Below are 19,284 nucleotides of genomic sequence, written 5' to 3'. Positions count from 1 at the left end.
GTCCTCCACCAAGACGATGAAGGCGCTCGAACCGCTGGCCAACCAGGCCGCCCCGGTAGGCCGCCCCAAGGCTAAGAAGGCACCCTGGAAGGCCAAGACCGATGACAAACCCAGGTCCCAGGACCGGAGCGGAGATAGACAGCGACAGCCTGCAGGCCGAGGCAGAGCAGACCGCCGCACCTCTCCGCCGCCCTACAAGGCCAGGAGCGCTCCCAGAGGCCGAGGCCAGGGGAAGCGCAAATGACCTGCCCGGGCCGGGTCATCTTCCCCACCACACTCAGAGTTCAAGGCCAGAGGTGGGGATCACAGATCTCACCTCAGAGCCTGCGCTGAAGCGCTTAAGGGGGCCTGTACACAGTGCTGTGAGCACCGTTGTACAGACCCCGAAAATTGTTATGTGCAATTCACATGTGTATGTTTTTCCACGTTGTTCAATAAAGAAAACAAAAAAACAAAAAACACAAAAAACAATAAAACCAACTCTGAAGGGCATAGGCCCAGTGGGAAAGATAACCCACACTGTGACAGCTTTAGCTGTCACAGGCCAAAAACTCCACGCCAATTTTTTCCAAACTCAATACCGAATAAATTCACTAGAGGGAGACATTTCACACAAAGTAAGTCTTCCCCTAGGCAGGCCATGCACCACGCTGACAAGCGCAGGGAACCCTTTGTCACGTCATCTGTCACAATGGCGGATATCCGGGGCTTCCCCGTGGATAATCCGTACAATTCAGACAGGATACAGGCTACAGTTCGCCTCGAAACCGCCCACTTCCAGGAAAATTATTTTCTCAGAAGCGAGCGGGCAAAAGGCCGCCATTCTGCAAGAGGAAATCAATTCATTAATGCAGAAAGGCGCCATCACAGAGGTGGCCCTCGACCAATCAATGAACGTTTTTTACTCCCGCTATTTCTTGGTAAAGAAAAAGGGGGGCGGACTCCGTCCCATTCTAGACCTGAGGGCATTGAATCGTCACTTAAAAAAGCTGCGATTCAAAATGCTTACTCCACCAGTCCTCCTACGCCTAATTCGCGAAGGGGACTGGTTTACGTCAATAGACCTGCAAGACGCATATTTCCACATTCCGATTTACCCGCCGCACAGAAAATTTCTGCGCTTCGGGTTCAGAGGAAAAGTGTACGAGTACACAGTCCTTCCCTTCGGAATGTCACTGAGTCCCAGAGTCTTCATAAAGTGCACCGCGGCAGCTATCGCTCCGCTCCGACAGCAAGGGATCCGTCTCGCTACATACGTAGACGACTGGATCCTACTTGCAGACTCTCCACGAGAAGCACTGTCGCACACACATCGTGTGCTCAGCCACCTCGACTCGCTTGGGTTTATAATAAACCACGAGAAGAGCATGCTTATGCCAACACAGTCAATAGACTTTATAGGCATAACACTGAACTCAATCTCTTACACGGCCCGCCTGAGCCAAGAGAGAATAGACGCAACACTGCAGTGCGTGGCGTCATTCAAAAGGGGACGCTCGATTCCTTTTCATGCATGCCTCCGGATGGCGGGGTTAATGGCCTCTGCGGTCTATTTAATCCGCCTAGCAAGGCTACATATGAGACCTTTCCAACGATGGATAGGCTCTCTACATGTACCAATGCACCGTCGGCACCAGAAGGTAACAGTAACATCACAATGCATACTAGCCCTTCAATGGTGATCAGACAGGAAAACCCTCTCAGAGGGCGTCCCCATGGGAAAGCCTCTGATCAGGAAAGTCATCACTACAGACGCCAGCATGACAGGCTGGGGAGCCACGATGGAAGGACTCACAGCCAGAGGTTTATGGTTGGGGCCACTACGTGCCCTTCACATAAATTACTTAGAGCTCATGGCAGTCTTCCTCGCCCTGAAACACTTCGAGCAGCGCATCCTGGGTTGCCATGTCCTAGTCAGGACAGACAACACCACGGCCATGTGCTACATCAACAGACAAGGTGGACTCAGGTCCCCTCGTCTTCATCAACTGGCTCAAAAACTGATCCTGTGGTGCAACACACGCGTCCTCTCAATAGTAGCGTGTCACGTCCCAGGTCTTCTGAACACAGGGGCAGACCTGCTGTCCAGAGGACCTCTCCGCTACTCAGACTGGTCACTACACCCTCATGCAGTGGCCCAGGTCTGGAGCAGGTTTGGGAAATCCAAGGTGGATCTCTTTGCCACAGAGGAGAACACGAAGTGTCCCCTCTTCTTCGCAATCAGGGGACCATCAACGTTGGGGCTAGACGCTCTGTCACACCAATGGCCCAAAACCCTTCTCTACGCCTTTCCCCCGCTATCCCTCATCAGCCCCACTCTGGACAGAGTGAGGACTCAGGGTCTGAAGGTGCTCCTAATAGCCCCGTCGTGGGGGGTCTGGAGGTCGGAAATAACCCCTCTCCTCTACGACCAGCCGTGGAGAATTCCCCTTCGAGCGGATCTCCTCTCTCAAGCGAGGGGGGAGATCTTCCACCCTCACCCCCAGGACCCAGACCAGGTCTCCAGCTGTAATATTCCTGGCAGGAAAGTGCCACTTTTGACGGACGAACAGGTGAGGACCTGCCAGCTGGCTCCAACGCCTCCAGAATTTGTCGACTTCCACCTGGACTGCTCGTAGACGGCTGAAAGGATAAGCAGGGAATTCAAATCCCTGGGTGTCACCTCCGGGCCCCGCCCGCCCCAACAGCAACATGTTGGGTGTCACAATGTCCACAGTCTCATCTCGAACTTGTGCTCTGGCACCGATCGGCCTCTCGTTCGCGAGATTGGCAGCCAGATAAAGGAGGGTCTGGAACTCTAGAGTGGTCAGCTCACCACCCTCACCAACGCTGCTCAACGCTCTCTTCAACACACGGACAGCCGCCTCCGCTGCCCCATTTCGGTGTGGCGAGTCCGCTGGGCTAAACTCCCAAGTCCAGTCGGTCCCAGCCACAGCCGCTCTCCTCTGTATCTCCTCTTTGTTGAGACCCGCCAGGAAGCTGTAGAGCTCTTCAAGTGCTGGTTTGGCCCCCACAAAATTGGTGCCCTGGTCAGACCAGAGCTTCTTCGGATGGCCTCTCAAGGCGGTGAATCGCTGATACGTTTTGAGAAAGCTGTCAGTCGACAGGTCTTCAACCAAGTCTGCATGAACCGCTCTTGAGGCCATACAACTAAAGACCACTCCCCAGATCTTCCTCTTCGTTCGCCCTTTCACCACGCTCCTGACGGTGTACGGGCCAAACAGGTCCAGTGTTGTATACTCAAAAGGAGCCGCTGGACTGGTGCGTACAGGGGGGAGGTTGCCCATCACTTGTGTGCTTAACTTGGCTCTTCTCTTCCGGCAATGTATGCACGCGTCGACCACCTTGCGGGCGACTCTAGGGCCTTGCACTACCCAAGCCCTTTTTCTCATCCGAAGGAGGGTTCCAGCAACGCCTTCGTGGTTGGCACGGTGGGCTTCTTCGGCGAGAAGAATGCTGATACGATGTTTGTGGGGTAGCAAAGGAACCCCACGTCTCTCCTCATCCACGGACTGGACACGGCCGTGGCACAGTAAGAGTCCTGTTGCATTGTCTTTGTTCACGACGAGCCGGTTAAGAGTCGTCGTGGGGAAGGCTACACCGGCTTGGGCAGCGAGGCATAGGTCCTGGAACGCTACTTTGCGCTCCTCGACTGTGAGCGCCGCCTCCCACCGTTCCCGCTTGCCGGTTCGATGTTTCACACTCAACCATGAGTGCACATATCTGCGGACCTGTCCCACAGCGCCACAGAGCTTGGTCAAGGTACTGCTCCTTGAAAGATCCACCTGATCCACGAGAGCTGAACCCCACAGTCTCTTCATACTGCAGACGTCCGATGCCGTTGAGGAAGACCTTGTAGTTGCACCTGGCAAGGACTTCATGATTCCGACCAGGGAAGACCCTGCAGTTGCACCGTCTTCGACCATGCCACCGACACCGCTAGGACCACCTGGCGTAGACAGCTCCTTCACCTGGGACCTGGTAACGACTGCGGAGAAAGCTTTTCTCTGTAGCTTACTCACAATATCCCTGGTACCAGAGGCCACCTCTGCTGCGGACTTCATGGGCCATTCCTTCACCGGTCTGGTCAAGAACTCAGGACCTCTCTGCCACAGGGAGTCACCGTCAAGCTGTTCAGGTGAACACCCTCTTGTGACCAGATCGGCCACGTTGTACTGACCTGGAATCCACCACCAATCCGTCATGGGTCCGGCCTTCTGTATCTCTCCAATACGGTTCGCAAAGAAGGTTTGGAAGCCATAGCTCTCCCTCTGGATTGCGCCCAATACCGTCTGGCTGTCGACGAAGTGGTACCACCTTTCCACCTTCAGCCGTCCATGTTTCAGCAGGTAGCCCTTCAGTCGCGTGGCGAAGACCGCGCCACAGATCTCCGCTTTAACTGCGTCGCCCTTCTGGTCGAGGGGTGTCAACTTGGCCTTGGACTCCACCAGCCGGGCCACAACTCCGCCAGAAGTCTCCCAGAGCAGGTAGAGGACCGCTCCATAAGAGTCACAGCTCCCGTCAGAAAACGTAATCCCCCAGGGCTCACCCACCCAGCCACGGGGAGTAATGCACCTGGGGAAAGTGATGGTACTCAGCCGAGCATAGTCTTTGAAGAGCTCGACTGCTTTCCCGCGTAGCTCACCAGACAGCGGCTTGTCCCATGTATCCTTGGACAATGTTCCAGCCTCCTGAAAGGCTCTCCGGACCAGAATGACGCCCTTTTGTTTCAGGGGCGTCGCCAGACCAATGGGGTCATAAAGTCCTGCTACCTGGCTTAGCAACACACGGCGGGTGAGAGGATCTGGCGTTTTGTCCTCCACGTCCTCTAAGGTGAGGTTGAGTTCGGTGCGCATCTTCTTCTTCCTCGTGGAGAAGTTGACTGACACCATGAGGAAGAGTTCGTCTTCCTCCACGTGATATCCAACTCCCAGGGCTTTGTTGTCCTCGTCACGAAGCTGGTTGGGCAACAAAATAGTCTCTGGTTTAGATGGACCAACACCTTGCCTCCCACCTTGGCCAGACCGGACCCAGGGCTTGAGGAAAAACCCGCCGGTTGCCAGTATGGTCTCAACCCCCACCAGGATCTCGTCCAGCCTCTGGGGGTCGTTGTGAGAATACAAAAAATCATCGACATATGCACTGTCCACGATGACATTTCTCTCCTCCACCTTGTCGGCGAATTGTGGCAGGTGGGCGGTCTCGCGCATCGCGACCTGGGCAATGCAGCCAGCTGGCCGATCGCCCATATTCACCCTCACCACGGCGTAGTCCTCAATGTCATCGGCCGGGGAGTCCCTCCACAAGAAACGGTGAACATGCACCTCCTGGTCCTCCAGCCACACGGAGTTGTACATTTTGGCCACGTCTCCAATCGCTGCGTGTTCTCCCTCCCGGAAACGAAGCAGCACCGCCCTGATGGGGTTCAAAACGTCTGGACCCTTCAGCAAAATGCCATTCAGGCTCACACCCTTATATTCCTGGCTGCTGTCCCAGACAAGTCTCACCGGAGTAGTAACGGAGTGGGGGTTGGGGGCTGTGAGATGGTTCACCCACCACACCGCTCCGTTCCAACTGTCCATCACATCCCTGGAAAGCTTGATGGCGGCCCCTCTCGCGACCATGTCGTGCACCTGTCTCGCGTAGGCTTCCTTCCACACCGGGTCCTTCTCCAAGCGTTTCTCCGACCTCAGGAACGCTGCCTCGACAGCTTTGCGGTTATTGGGCAGGGTAGCAGGGTCCTCCTTCCAGGGGTACTTGGCGTCCCAGTGGGGTTTGTCACTGTGCTTGTCGCTGACCTTAAAGGTCAGTCCTCCCCTGATGATTTCCAACTCTCTCTCATCAGCAAGTGACATTTCCTTCCCACCGGGGGCACACTTCCCGCAACGGCATCCACCACATACTGGGTCGCAGGCGGCACCAATGCTGTCCCACTGAAGCCATTTAATAACCTCAGCATTGCACGCAGCCGTGGTTCCGACCTCCACGCCGCTCTCCAGCTCCGGGCAAACGCGGAGAACATCAACTTGTCTGGCCTCCGCCCTCATGGAGCATGCAAAATGGGTCGATGACTGACGCACTGTCACTTCAATGCCTTCAAACAGTTCTGGATGTAAACCACTGACGACTTTCCCAAGAGGTCCGTCCCACAAAACCAAGTCGCCGCACCTCATCATCCGCTGTGGTGCCAGGCGCCCTTCCCGCATGCTGATGAGTAGCTCAACTTTGTCTGGGCGGATCAGCTCCCCCGGTTCGACACCGGGGAAGTACTTCTCCAGGCGGCCAGAGTCAACTGCGTGGTCCATTCTGGCTATCTCGTCCAGACCATAACAGGTCATCTCATGAAGTCGCCATGTCCCCTTCTTCGTCGCTACTTTCAAGCTCAGGAAGTACCTCGATGTCTTGACCTTGGCCTCCATCCCCCCCACACCACGTATGACTAGCATGATTGGTTCACCAGTCAGTCCAAGTCTCTTCGCAGCCTGGTGTGTGATATAGTTAGTATCCGAGGCCAGGTCGATCAGTGCTCCTATCCAGTCTCCTCGCTTTGTTGTGACGTCCACCAGCATCATGAGGACGGGGTGCTCCTTCGGTCCGCTTTCGTCCACTAGACCCTCCACGGCACAAACAGTCGAAGATACTTTGTTGGTGCAGGCCTTACGAACAGCATCCAGTTGCGCCGGGGTCAGACCCAGATTGGCAAACAATGTCTCCTGCTCTTCAGTCGGACCACGAGGTTCTCTCCTCCTCTCTCCCTTGGTCTCCTCTCTGGCAGTGTCTCTTTTGACTGGTGCTTTAAGGCATAGGAAAAAATGATGGTCTGCTGGTGCATCACCCTTCTTGCACTCATCCTTGCGACACAGAAAGTTCTTATTGCACAGTCCCTCACTCCCATGGAGATCCAAGCATTTCAGGCAAGCATTCAACTTTTTGGCCTCGGCCCTCCGTGCAGTCGGAATGGCCTTCCTAAAAGTCTTGCAGCGGTATAAACGGCCAGTATGACCTACTTCACCACACATGCCACAAGAACCCTGCGGGTGGTCGCCTCTTGCCTCGCTCGCCGTAGCCCTTGTGGATGAACGCTTCTCCTGCATTCTGCCGCCTGGTCTTTCTTTTGGCTTCTCGCGTGGTTGTGGGTCACCCGCCCTGGCGGAGGTTGGCCGTTTGGACTGTAATTGCTCCATCTGCACCAGAACAGTCTTCTGGTCTCTCAGGAACCGCCACAACTTGTCGAACCGGTTACGCGGGATGACATTATTTGCGGTATCGCACCGGTACAAAAGCCACCTCTCCTGCATACTGTCCGGCAGCTTACTTTCCAGCGACCGGATCACCAACTGATTCTTTAAAGCGTCCTCACAACCCAAGTCCATAAGGTCCAATAGCGCCCTCTCCACCGCTTGGATCAGATGCAAAGCCTCTCTTGGTTGGTTGTTGCGCGCAGCCGGTAACTCCTGTAACTCCATTACGATGTCGTCCGCTATTTGCGACATGTCTCCGTAACGGTCCTCCAAAACCCGGAAAACCTCGTTCGCATCACGGCAATGTGACAGCCGGAGTTCACTTTTCACCTCATCATTAATGCTGTCCAGCAGGTGAAATAGCCTACACTCCGGGGAGCCTGTGGGTTCTGCTAGTCCCTGGAGGGTCCCCCAGTTCACCTTCCAGCGCCAGTAGCTCCTCCTGTCCCCAGAGAATTTCGGCAGGCGTAGTGGTGCGAGCGCTATCCTAGGTCCGATTGACCCCAGGGAGTTGGCAGACACGCTCGAAATGTTCATTGGCGCAGCATTTGCCTGCCGCGCGCTGCCTCCATCCGCCGGCAAAGCAAACGATCTCTGCTGCCGCGGTGTGCTGAAAGTGTCTGGTTCAAACCGTGGTGGTGGTGGGCGCTGCGGTGGCGCCTGGTGAGACGTTAATGGGGCGCTTACGCTTTGCGCAGGGAGGTTCACATTACTATCCGGTGCGCCGGTCTGGTTAGCGGCCAGGCCCGCGCCTCCATTTTGTGGGTGTGCCGCTGTCAAGCCACCGTCCCCACCACTGCCAGTGTGTCCGCTGGTTGCATCAGCGGTGGCCGTTCCGCCACTGTGCGCCTCACCTTTAATGTCCCCCCCAACTGCACCACTGTGCATGTGGTCAGCCCATGCAACCATAGTTTTCCTTTTTTTCTCTTTGTTTTCATTGAGGCAGGTCCGGATCTCGTCCACTTGTCCCTCGGGGACACATCGGGACCATTCTCGCACAAAGTCCTCCAGCGCTTCAACTCTGCTCTCCAACTCAGCGCACGCTGCTTTATATTGTTCATGAGGCAATTCTTGCTTCAGGAGTGTGTCGGCCTGATCAAAAGCAAACTTGAGATTGTCTTTCAGACCGTTAAACCGGTCTACTGCACAGCGGGACCACAATGTCTTTTTTAGTCCAAGCTCCGTGGCAACAAACTTTGTGCGGCACTCTCCCAGCTTTACCCTAACTTCAGCCACATCTGATGCGTATGCGCTTTCATCCTCCTCCTCCAAGGCACCAACATAATCAAAACTAACATTACATAGTTTCTCATAATCTCCCTTGATAGCATTCAGTTCAGCCAATAGATCATACTCAGTCAAGTGGTCAATGTTAAAAGCAATGGTATTGGCCCTCCTAGTGAAAGCCCCTTGTAGAGCAGCACGTTTCTTCTTATATTCATCAATATCCCCCATAGTCAAATGACGTTTTGGTACGCTCCCGTTTGACGCTGTTTTGACCCACTTCCGGTGTTCCGCCTCACCTAAGATGGCGGCCGCTCCACTTCCGGTCCGGCGGGAGCTAGCTTAGCAATGTCACTGTTAGCTAACAGCTAGATAGCAAAGTCAAAGAGCAGCAAACGGCTTATCCTACACCGTTGCAATAAACAGGCCAAACACAACACACTCAATCCCACAATGAATGTTGATGCAATGTTGACGTTGGCTTGTTTGGTCCTGAAGCGACGTCGAACGGCCGGGATGCTCCGCCTGGCTCAGATGCGACGTTAGCTTTGTTGTTGTTAGACACCGTCCGGTCCTCGCTTCTCCGTCACGGGACTGGTTTGGTGTCGATTACTGTACGGTTTTACTAAACTACACCTCAATTTAGCAACTCCCACCGCAAAGGGGTTATTGACGGATGAAAACAGTGCCTTACTCAAGCATAGATGGAACACACAGTACTGGCTTAAGCACGTTTTATTTCACTCACACATTCACACAACAACTCAAATATGCTAATGCTAACTGAAACTACCACTTTGTACAGTAACCCTGTTGTTTTCCAACCAGTATCCAGCCAGGTAATCGACTGTAGGGACACAAAAATATACACAAACACAACATCAATAATATGAACATATCAGTGATTGTATCCGACACATATCTGAAGCATTTATAGTAGTTATATGCCCAGTAAATAAACAATTATAACCACATTTCGTCACTCACCAGCTCAACTTCACCCGTCAACAACAATGTCGATTGTCGAACTGAACTGCGGCCAGTCGACGCATGCGCAAATGAGCCTACCTGATGCAACACACCTAAAATTAACAAATATGCACTCCAACAATAGACACAGGATGAAAATGACCACACCATTAATTAAAACCATTTAACTCCTTACAGCATCTGTATATTACACTAATTCGTTTGGGTCTAACTATCCCATAATTACTAAATATATACGCCAAATAAACACCAGAAGCGATACATTGTGCGTGACCACTACTACCGGAAGAGGTCACTATTACACCACTCAATACAAAAAAGGTAATAGAAAAAATAGCAAGAAATGTTTATATCAAAAATTGGATAAAACCACACAATAATATTGTTCTTTGTTTTATCTTTTCAGAATTAGTTACTCATTCTAAGGTTCCTGTTTGTTTCCTTACTTGTAATTCTGTTATAATTTGATTCCACTTTGTTCAAACAAATACCTTGACTTGTGATATCTTCGTGGATCACTACTTAATTTGTTACATTTTAGAAGCAGGTTGGTTCCTGCCATTTATTACCCCTCATAAACTTGCTTGGTCCTGAGCAGATTGGAGATAGATTTCACAAGGGTTCTGGTTTACTTTACTGTCTTTTTCGTAAAAGCCCTTGGATTTTGTGTGTTTAGTAACTAATGTGTAATTTAGCATGGCACTTTTATTACCTTCAGGATTTTTTAGGCAATTATTTCAAACTGGCCTGCAATTTAACAAAGTCATTACATTTCAAAAGTGTTACTACACACTATTTTGTCCCTGTCATTGACATGGGCTGTCAGTTTGTGTGTGGCAACTGTAAGTGTCACGATTCACACCTTCCACCCAGGCTTTTCCCTTGCTGGAAAGGAAGAGTTAACATGGTATTATATACCACACATTAATTTACCATTTTACCCTAGTTATGAGTTACTTTATACTTTCTGGTTTGTACTCGTTAACCGGGGAATGTTTATGTATTCTGTAATGTTAACCTGTATCACACAATAATAATCACACAATACACTTTTTGTTAAAAACACACATGAAGTTGTCACTGTCCTTCTCTGCCTTGGTGACAGCCTGGAGGTCTCCCTCCCTGTGTGGGGGGGGGAAGCATGTGTGTGTGTGTGTGTGTGTGTGTGTGTGTGTGTGTGTGTGTGTGTGTGTGTGTGTGTGTGTGTGTGCGCGTGTGCGCGTGCGCGCACGCTCCCCCAATTGTGCCAACATTCCTCCTGGCGGTCATCCTTTTGGGCCCGCCGGTGTTGGGGGGGGTAGGCATGTGTGTGCATCCGTCATTCATTCATGACGTAATTGGCATTGACTGCATTTTTTCATTTTAACTTTCCCTCTGCCATCGGTGCCATCGGCAGGTTTTATTGTGACCTTACCGATGGCTGGGCTTGGGATGGAGAGCGCCTTGTACAGCTTTCCCCAGCTTCCATGCGGTGTGGCTGTGGGTGGGGCTTGCTGTGGCGTGCACCACTGTTTCATGGCGGTCGACATCCTGTTGTCTCCCGCGACGGACGCCATCTCTGCGAGGCCTTGCGCCGTGTTTGGTTGCTGCCTGGCAGTTTCTGTAGCGTGCGCTGTGCTGGCCCCGGCAGCTCGCTGGGTGGTTTCTTCCTTTGGACTCACCCTGGCCTCCGGTGCTGGTTCTGCTGACTTGGCGTCAGGTGCCGGCTCCGCTGGGCCTCGTGGCACCGTGTTGGGACGCGCCTGGTCGATGCGCACTGACGTAGTGGCCGTCGGCGCCTCATTTCCCACGTCGGACACTGGGCCCGTCGCTTGCACGGCTGTTGAGGGCGCCCGGCTGGTGTCCACTGTGTGGCCACCGCAGGCTTCATGCTCCTCCGGTGCTGCTGACCTGGCGTAGTCTTCTGGTAGGACACAGCAGGTTCCCTGCTGTTTTGGTGTCGCGTTGGGAGCCTGCTTGTCCTCCGCTGACATAGTGGCAAGCCCCCCTGGGGCTCGCGAGGTGACGTCTGCTGTTGGGGTTGGAGGGCGGACCGGTTCCTGCCGCCCCCCTGCCGTTTCTTCCCCCATCGAGGTGACGTCATCTGTTGGGGTTAGAGGGCGGTCAGGCGTCTGTCGCCCCCCGTCCGTTTCCTCCCCCGCTGGTCCGGAGGTGACGTCTCCGGTGTCGTCTTCCTTGACCCCGCTGACCTCCTCCTCCGCTGCTGTGACCTGGATCTTTTGTGTTAGTGACCCTATTTTTATCGGCCCTAGATCGTGGTCAGCCTGAGCGGCTTGCAGGTTAAGCCTGTCTCTTCCTCGGACAAGCTTTTTATAGTCAGAGAGCATTTGAATTGACCTTTTCGGACTTATTAAGGATTTGGTGTCCTGTAATATTAAATTCAAAACGTTGAGAGCTTTTTCTAACTCTGTTGATGCCATTGGTTCCCTTGTCTCTGAACTAATCAATTTGTTTATTGTGTCAGACAAGTTTGACCATTGTGGTTCCACTTGTAACCACACTGAATCCAGTAACAATTTCCTCATGTTATAGTATTTAGTCGTGCAGTCATGGAGCTCACTATTCACTTGCAAAGCATTTTGTGATAAATTAGCTTCTTTCAATTCCTCGGAATAGTCGCTATAGCTATCCGCTAACTTCCCGTAAGCTATTTTGAGCCTACCAAATGTGTCCGCTTTTGCGGTGTTGGGAGATTTTTGTGACAGACTTATTTCACACTCAGCCGCTAAATTATTGAATATTGATTGCGCCTCTTTGCTTCTAACTTTTAACTCGTTGAATAAAGCCATCTTTACTTCACCTATCAAACTTATGAATCTTTGGGATTTTAGTAAGCGCTCTCACGGTTTTATAGTTTTATAGCTTTGACACAGGGGATTTTAGCCAGTTTAGCGTTTACAGTATTTTTCCTTCTGTTACGGTTCTGGTCTAATTTAAGCTAGGTTTTATAGTTAAAAGTGGTTTCACATTTCATTGCTAATAATACCTGCCTCCCTTATTACTCAATCAGTTTTAGCCTGGTGGTTAGTGCTGTCCTAGCTCCATTTATTCACAAGCCTATTGCATGTGCCTCCTGTGGGGTCACAATTAGCATTTGGGCTTGTCTTTACGACTTCCCCCCACCCCTTGCTGATAGCAGGAGTGAGAGTGGCCTCTATATTGAGCCCTGTTGTTTACCAAACTCTACCCTCCCCCGCACTTAAGGCTAGGATGGAGAGTCTTCTAGAGAGTAGAGGCAAGTTGCCATCTTGCCCTGTTGCCTATTTACTCTGCCCTTCCCCCGCTCATGGCTAGGTAGAAGTGTTTCAGAGTAGAAGGCACCAGACAATAGGCTAATGGTTTTAGCAAATTAGCTTTGCTCTGGCGGCCATTTTCCCCTGGTTGAAAGCCAGGAGGAAACTGGGAACAATAATGGCCCAGCTCTTAGTTACAATAATCACTCCTGAATCAAATGACATTTCAGCTTGCTTGGAATCAGAGGCTGGAATAGACATTGACTCTGGAGTAGTCATTAAAACCCAGAACTTGGATCACATTGTCGCCTGTGTTTAGGTTAGCAACCTTTTAGCTTTACAGTAACGCTTTTTATCCTATGGTTTGCTGGCTTCTTCAGAGCTCTGTGCTAAACTGGACTTTTAGCTATGTACTGATTTACGCTGGAGTTACTTTGTTAATGCCTGTGGTTAGTACATCAGGCTATTTACCATCTATGCTTGAGACTTTGCGTCTGAGCTGTGGCGTCTATTAACCGTGCTTTGAACTATTTAAGTTACAAGGCTACTGGTTTAAAATTGTTAGTAAAGTTACAGCGATTAAGTTGATAATTGCACACTAACCTTGCTCATTTGGAGCGTTTGTTTTAGTAAAGTTTACCGCGATTATGATAATAATCGCACCCCATGGTTTTTTACTCCGTTTGGAGTAAAAACCTTGCTCATTTTGAGCGTTTGTTTTAGTAAGTTAACCGCGATTATGACAATAATCGCACCGTATGGTTTTTTACTGTTCAGATTTATAGCTATCCACGATTTAACTTGCTAAGTTGATAGCATCATGGTCCATAGCTACGCCTACTGAAAGGCCAACTGCACACCAGAGTATGTCTTTACTCAAACGGTCTAAATAATATAACTCTGTGTCTTTTATAGTTTTTATTGTCGTTTAACAAACATACATTTAAACACATGAACTAGCTTATTTAGTTGGTAGTTAGTAGTGGTTCGTTTAGTTTCGTTTAGTTAGGTTTAGTTACGTTTAGTTACGTTTAGTTACGTTTAGTTACGTTTAGGTAAAAAACCTGTTACAGAATGAGACAGAGATATACATAGCATTCGTCAATTACAGGCAGGTTACAACACATGGATAACACATTATTCATTGATTATTAATAGTTTGCATTATGTATCAATAATTACCATTGGTCTAATGTGAGTTGTTGTTCATCATGTCCATGTGGTTACATGAGGTTGGATTCTTCGTAGTTGGTTTGAATCTGACTTATTGAAACTGGCGCAAGGCCATTTAAACCCCCTTAGACCTGCCCTGTGGGCAGGTTCACATCAGCTAACATTCAATTGGCTGCTGGTGCTCCTTCCTGTGGTTGGTTTATAGCCAACCTTACTATTGGTTTAAAACCAGGAAGTATTACCTGCCATGTGCTAGCACATGGCCGGAGCACCCTGCTGTGAGGTTTACTGTAGCCATGGTATGGTAATTACATGGGCTGGGGGAATGGTCTATTTCCCCACTCTACTCTCAACTGGTTTATGAGAGTTTAGGGTTTAACACATTAATCATTTACATTCCTTTTAGGCACTGGACATCTCCACCTTAGATAATGCAGGCATAATGTTTTATAGTTAAACACAGTCATTGGGACATGTTGTTGCTCTTCACCGGCAGTGGGCAACATTACTACCCCCGCAGGGTGTCGGAATTCACACCTTTATCTTGTTCCTCCAGCAGCTGCCAGGGGTCTGACAGGGGTCCTAGGCAGCTTTGAGCTTAGGTGCATGTCACTGTCACTTCCACAACATATTTATTAAACATTAACACATCCCAATATCCTGGATATTTCCACAGTGTGTGCTCTATATTGTGAATGGGAATGGGTTTATTAGTGGGGTTTATGTGCATGGTGTGTGCTCTATAATGTGCAGGAATGGGTTTATTAGTGGGGTTTATGTGCATGGTGTGTGCTCTATAATGTGAATGGGAATGGGTTTATTAGTGGGGTTTATGTGCATGGTGTGTGCTCTATAATGTGAATGGGAATGGGTTTATTAGTGGGGTTTATGTGCATGGTGTGTGCTCTATAATGTGGGAATGGGTTTATTAGTGGGGTTTATGTGCATGGTGTGTGCTCTATAATGTGGGAATGGGTTTATTAGTGGGGTTTATGTGCATGGTGTGTGATCTATAATGTGGGAATGGGTTTATTAGTGGGGTTTATGTGCATGGTGTGCTCTATAATGTGGGAATGGGTTTATTAGTGGGGTTTATGTGCATGGTGTGTGCTCTATATTGTGAATGGGTATGGGTTTATTAGTGGGGTTTATGTGCATGGTGTGTGCTCTATAATGTGGGAATGGGTTTATTAGTGGGGTTTATGTGCATGGTGTGTGCTCTATAATGTGAATGGGAATGGGTTTATTAGTGGGGTTTATGTGCATGGTGTGTGCTCTATAATGTGAATGGGTTTATTAGTGGGGTTTATGTGCATGGTGTGTGCTCTATAATATGAATGGGTTTATTAGTGGGGTTTATGTGCATGGTGTGTGCTCTATAATGTGAATGGGTTTATTAGTGGGGGTTATGTGCATGGTGTGTGCTCTATAATGTGCATATTTGTCATGAAAGCTTGACACAGAGGAGTAGCTGCTGTGATCACACACTCTCCCATTCCCCATTTATGTCCGGTTGCCGTGCAGTTCTGTGCGTGTGCGCGCGTGCATGTGCGTGTGTGGACTGTGGAGCTACTATGCTTGTGTAAATGAAACCCACCATCTATTACAAAAGAAAGAATCATGATAATTTGGGCAGTATTATGCATGTCTTAAGTACAAGGTCTTATTACTTAACTTAAGACCTGGAGGCGTGATCAATGCCATTTGGCTATTCTGAGTGGCCAAACAGCATTGACCACGCTTCCAGGTCTTAAGTTAAGTCATAAGACCTGGTACTTAAGACACGCATAATACTGCCCTTTGTGTGTATACTGTACGTACATATACGTACATATTCATTCAACCTTTATTTAAATTCTCAGAGAATCAATTGAGGGAGACCCTCATTTACAGTACAATGATGCTGAGATTACACAAACAACAATAATACAAGATCAAAGAAAACAATAAAACAAATTAAGAACAAACAATTTACGTATACGTACATACGTCTGTAATCCACGTAACTCGAGAACCGTTCGCCCCACCGACTTCAAATTCAACACACGTTCCACACCACCACAGGGAGTACTGTGCCCGGTGTCTAGTCGGTCGGATACAATGTTGTCCAAAACCAGCACAAAAGCCTCTGCTTGGGCTCTGGACCTGATTCTGATATCATATCTGCATAGACTCCATATTTTGCCTGATAAAGAACTCGATATATGGGCATAAAAGGGACATAGACATAATAATTGGGTGGGGCATGCATTGCCAACTTCCAACGGGCATGTCAAGGACCCCAGAAATGATATGTATTTGGCCACAGACCTCCCATCTCAAATATTTAATTCCAGGGATCCCCAGAAGCAATTTATTTGAGTTAACGCTTCTGATGAAAGAAAAGGTATCCAGCGGCAGATCTGTAATGGCCAATAACTACTTCTGGTTCACTGCAGTGAATTTTGGGGTGTTCAAAATAAAACCCCATCTGAAATCCCCGGCAGGGGAGGGGTAGCGCTGGAGTCAATGGTGGCACAGAACGTTTTGCTTTAAATATATATACAGATTTGCACACATTTTATATACAACCAGTGGATTAGAAGATACAGCACGCACGCGCACCTACGCACGCGCACCTACGCACGCACGCACGCACGCACGCACGCACGCACGCACGCACGCACGCACGCACACACACACGAATAGGGGCTAGGGTTTTATTTTGCTGCAGTTCTTTACTGTGCCATGAGAGAGACAAAGCCTGAAAGCACGTCTACACTGCCAAAAGTACAGGGCACTCGCTGGCAATGTTGAAAAGCTTAGCTTGTTCTGCTGCGCCAGGAAGTTTAATGGCATCTCTTCAACTAAGGTGTGTGTAGGCACATGGTTGATTATGGACTTGTGATGATGATTGGTTATGGCGAAGAAGTTGTACATTTTAGCCTCTAATCTTCAAATCCTTCCTATTAAATAACAGACAGACAGACAGCCAGCCAGCCAGCCTACTGCAGGGCCACGCCAAGAAATCTAAGTCATTTAAGGCAGATCTAAAGGGGCGGACACTCTGGCTTTGGTCCAATTTAAACTCATCACTGTAATAAATAAAGATCAAATATATATATTTGAACAGAGGCAGAAAGAACTGCATTTTCACGCGTAGGAGTCTGACACTAGCTAAAGCAATGGGCATTTTGTTGAACACTGTCGAACCCTCCAAGGACTGCACTTTATACTAGCTGACTGTTTCTCATATATAGGCCTAATTATTTTTCCATTACAGTAGTTGTTATATACAGATATTTTAAATGAGATGTGATGTGGCATTTTACTCTTACCAGCCAGGGCAGGATGTGTCTTGTTCATATGATAGCCTATACGCTTTGTTTGTCAAAACTTTGGTCTCTGTTTAATGGGCTCAATTTGATTGATTGATTGAATAGTTTATTGGCAGAATGTATAAACAGCGAGTACAGTCAAACACTCAATCAAAAAGTTGAAAGGTAGATTATTCAGGCCTGTTTTAAAAGATGCAAGTGATTTGCATCTCACACACTCACTCACTGCATCGAGGCTACAAGTGTGTGACTGACTGCTTCATCTTCTGATATTTGTTCAGAATTGTGGAGCACACTCTGGCTGCCAGCATGCATGTTGCATTGTGCCATATTTGCAGTGGATAAGGAACCATTGGCCGTGGTGTGATCATGGCTGTCAATCAGTTCAACAGTAGGTGCAAAAGGCCCAATGTTATAATTAATGTGCTGCCTCTTCATATTGTGCCTTTTGGGCGAGACGAGCAGGAGCTTCTTTGTGTAGTGGCCGGAGCAAAACGGGTGGCAGTTAGCCAATTAGAGAGCAGCTGAGAGAGAATGACCAATCATGATGTTGGCACCCAAATGGAGTGTGTGTGCAAAAAAAGTGTTGACATGCGTGTGATATGAGCCATGTCCTCCTCCCCCGCATCCGACTACTCCGTTTAATGAACTGTCACACTTTAATCTGGCTCATTTGTTTCTCTGCAAATCCCTATTATACAGTCAGATAAAATATAAAAAAAAAGGAAAATCAGGCCAACTTTTTTGCGTGCGTGCGTGCGTGCGTGCGTGCGTGCTTTTCTTTCAGTTCTGAATGAATAAAATCAATGTTGAATGTGTTGCTGGGCACACATGTGTACTGTGGCAGCCGTTGCTGAAATCTGGCCCTGGGTCAAGGATACCATCTGCCCCTGAAAAAGTGACTTAACCACATTTCAACCTGCATGCAGTCATCCCTATTTTGGGCATGTCCTTAGAGCCGAACATCATTTTCAAAGCATTTCAAAAATCTCACCCAAAAAAATAAAACGGCAGATCTGCCCACCCGTTTGCACCAACAAGGATTACGTTTATTTATATACGATTTTGTGACCTATTTTTCACCCTGTGCCAATTGCCTAAGCTGTAATCCTGGGTGCTACTCTCCCTCTGCCAACCTGGGGAGAGCCCCAAAATGATTCATCATGCTTCCTTCAATGCATGATGAGAGAGCAGGCCGCTTCTTTTCACCTGACAGGGGTGAGTTTCCCTGGTAGGATGTAGCACGTGGAAGGAACACGTTATTCCAACCAGTTCCTTTCCCCTCCATCAGGCGCCCTGGCTGATCAGGGGAAGGCAGTATGAGTATAGAGACCAGGATTGCTGCATGATCTTTATGTGAACTATACCCTAGGGGACACGGGGAGAACATGCTAACTCAACACAGAAAGGCCCTTTTGACCAAGGTATGGGTGCTGATAACGCAGAGGAGAGAACATTCCCCCAGCGCCCACAGCGTCCCCAGCGGAATCGAACCCGGGACCTTCTAGCTGTGAGGAGACAGCGCTACAGACTGCGCCACTTTTCTTTTCTTTTTTAACCTGGTTTAAATCAAAGTTCATAACTTTTCTGTAGGTGGATCATTGTGAAGAATAATATTCATTCAAAGGTTAGTGAAAATGCTCTGGCAGCTAATAGACAATGTTTTAATTCTGGCATACAAGACAATGAGTTAATATGTACAGTATCTACATATTTCTGTTTTTCAGTTTTTTGATGGCCTCCAGACAACACATTTCCACGTATTTACAAAATACGTCAAATACAAAAACAGAGGTACAAAACGGGTACAGACAGGCTAAGACTAAAACACATTTTCACTTGGCTCCCTGCATATCTCGAGAACCGTCCAATTACTTCAAACTTGGACTATCACTAAAGGGAGTGCAGGGCTGAGTGGAAAACCGGTCGGATCAGTGATTGTTCAGAATCGAGGCAACCGAAGGCTGCATTGAATGTTTGGCACATAATGGACTTGGCAGTCCGGAGATAATACATCAAACTCACAGCAGATGCCTGTGGGAGGGGGGTGGTCTGCTTGACTCCTACTCCTCCGGTTGCAACCTCCTCCGCTCAGCAGTGACGGAA

Source organism: Electrona antarctica, assembly GCF_951216825.1.
Source record: "Electrona antarctica genome assembly, chromosome: 13".
NCBI lineage: Eukaryota > Metazoa > Chordata > Actinopteri > Myctophiformes > Myctophidae > Electrona > Electrona antarctica.
The sequence above is the reverse complement of the archived record's forward strand: the minus strand, read 5'-3'. Positions refer to the sequence as shown.